Genomic DNA, 2,668 nt, shown 5'->3' on the forward strand with positions numbered 1-2,668 from the left:
TTTATTGAACTTTAAAAAACAACTTGTTTTTTTAACAGTGTATTTCCCTGAACTTGAATAATTCAACTGAAAAAAACTACAACAACAAAAAAACAAACAATTATCTTGCTTTCATAATCAATGGGAGCCAAAATTGTAATTGAAAATAAAATGCAATTTATCACCCAGCCCTGCTCACAAGGGATATTTTGTTGGATATTGTTCACCTTTTGGAATTTACCACTTTTTTATTGTTTTTTTTTTTTTTGCACTTTGGTCGTGTGCTGTGCTCCAGATTTTTCTAGTTTTACCGAGCATCTGGTGGGGATGCCAACTGTGACGCATCCAGAGAAGTTTCAAATCCCACAGCAAACACTGGAACACTGAGGGAGAAGAGGAGACCACTACCATAAGATAGAAGACACATGATCAGGATCTCCAGGGAAGACTTAATGACTGCTGACACCAGATCAGGCAGAAGCAAGTTGAAGCAGGTCGCACAACAGCTTGTTGAGAGATACCCCGATTCCTTGGGTAAATGTGGCACAAATGTAGAAAGTTAAGGTTTTGCCTCCCTCGTTATGCAAATGAAGAACCTAGTCGAGAACGTCAGGCAGCAATATGCTTTCAGCACATCTCATTGAGTGAGGCCAAAGAAGAAATGCAAATCATCTGACCGTTATGGTTGTAGTCAGTGGCAACCAGTCACTGAATGACTTTGACAACCATGAGGAAAAAAAAAGAAAATCCTGCAAGATGCCTCAAAAGAAAACCTTCTACCTGAGAGTGACATTAAAAGATTAATGTCTGAAACATACTACGCCCAGCGCATCACTCTGAATAATGACGACAGTGTAATCAAAGTCATGGAAGAATGGCCTTACCTCTTTAAATCGACCCATCTGCTCTACCACACAGAGAAACTGATGGGATTTCCTGTCCAAACCAAATTGCTGAACCAAATTGAAAAGAAGGGGCATGACCATCATCGAGTTTCTGGTGAACAAGGGAATCACAGGAGTTACTACAGACCCATTAAAACTCCTCCAGGGCCTAATGGAGTACCTTGCAGAAGAGCTAAAGGTGCTGCTACTAAACAAAGAAGTAGGCACACGGAATAAATGGCCTCATATTTGAGGTAGAGATGCACTGATACCAATGTTACCCCTGCCAAGCACAACAACATTTCACTAATTCAGTATTTAGGTCATGAGTCAGCACGAGTATTGCTATGCGGCTGGTCTTTCTTGTGGAATCCTCATATGTGCTGCACCTAGCAATCCCTATCTGAGAGTTTATTTACCCTCTTCCCATTCTGTCTTCACCTCTCACAGGATGCCTTAGCAGAGCTGCCAAGCTACCCCGTGTATCATAGTTGTGGGTAAGGATATGCATGTCTACTCTTAAATATTGGGAAGCTTTGTATATTTGTTTCATTGATTGAATGAGGTGTATTGTCATTATTTACGTGTTTTGTAGATGAAATATCAGTGGGCGAAGTCACTGTAAACTACATGAGCTGTCCACTGGCTGCTGTCAGCTATGTGTTCAGGCTCTACTATGTGCTGAACATCACGTACCCCAAGGGAGCAGCCCTAACTCTGGAGTTCATCCAGAGGTATGTTTTGACAATGTTCTTTGTCTATTTTAAAGTATACTTCATTTTGCAATGCCAAGCTTTTTTTTGTGTGCCAAAGGAGCCTGTTGGGTATAAATCCAGAATGTGGGTCTAAAGCAGAAAAAAGGCTCCAAAACAGTACAACATCCCACCAAAATGGCTTTGATTCTTGTCAGACCTGAGTGACTCCAGAATCCTTGGAAGATTTAAAGGTCATTACACACTCTGCTTTGTTACTCACACTGTCTCTCTCTCTTTGTCGATATCTTCCTCCCCACCTCTATCTTTCCAACTCTCTCTCATTGCATCTCTGACACACAAGAAACAACCACGGTTGGAAGTGTAATGCTAGTTTGTATAAATAGTAATATTTAGTTTTAGTTTTACAGCCATAGAAGTCGCATCTGGAATGGAGAGAAAGGAGAGGGAAGCAGGTGTGTGTGTGTTTGTATTTTACCTCCACTGACCGACTAGGCACTCAAAACAATTTTTAAATAGTTTTTGTTCTTAATAGTTCATACAGTTTGTTTGCTGTGTGATACATCAATCATTTTCAGTACAAAACACATTATTTGGCAGTGTATTGATTATTTTTCTGGCTTGATCTGCCCTCTGTTCCTGAACTGTGTTGCATTTTGAATGACCAATTACCGTGCTGAAAAGATGTTTATGGGTGTTTTCAGTTTATTAAACTCTGGAACGGGTCATTTTGACCTAAACTAGTCACTCATCTAAAACAATTATTTTAAAATTGTTTTTTTGAGGGATGTCCTGATCAATTTTTTTTTGCCCCTGAACCCAATCCAAGTCATCTGATATTGACGATCTGCCGATACCGAGTCCTGATTTAATGTTTGTATTTTCCCAAATGATACAGCTGCACAGTGCACACTTCAAGTATATTAAAGTTATTAAAACCAATCCAATGTAGGTGAGATATGCTTGGTAACTGAATAACTCTGCTTTCCCTTAATGGTTTACATTTATTTTGTAACAAAAATAATTTTATTGGGCTTAATATAGCTGATACTAATCAATTAAAATATGTCGTGATAGGCTCTGATTTGTCCG

The 2,668-nt window shown here is 39.3% G+C and overlaps 1 long non-coding RNA gene across 1 annotated transcript; it reads left to right on the forward strand.

Moving 5' to 3' along the window:
• Positions 1 to 529: 529 nt before the first annotated feature.
• On the forward strand, positions 530 to 2,454 carry LOC121883318. Its single transcript, XR_006092203.1, has 4 exons — positions 530 to 1,117; positions 1,314 to 1,360; positions 1,459 to 1,597; positions 1,677 to 2,454. It is a non-coding gene; the product is annotated as an uncharacterized LOC121883318 (long non-coding RNA).
• The last annotated feature ends 214 nt before the right edge of the window (positions 2,455 to 2,668 follow it).

This window comes from Thunnus maccoyii, chromosome 2, assembly GCF_910596095.1.
Source record: "Thunnus maccoyii chromosome 2, fThuMac1.1, whole genome shotgun sequence".
Lineage (NCBI taxonomy): Eukaryota > Metazoa > Chordata > Actinopteri > Scombriformes > Scombridae > Thunnus > Thunnus maccoyii.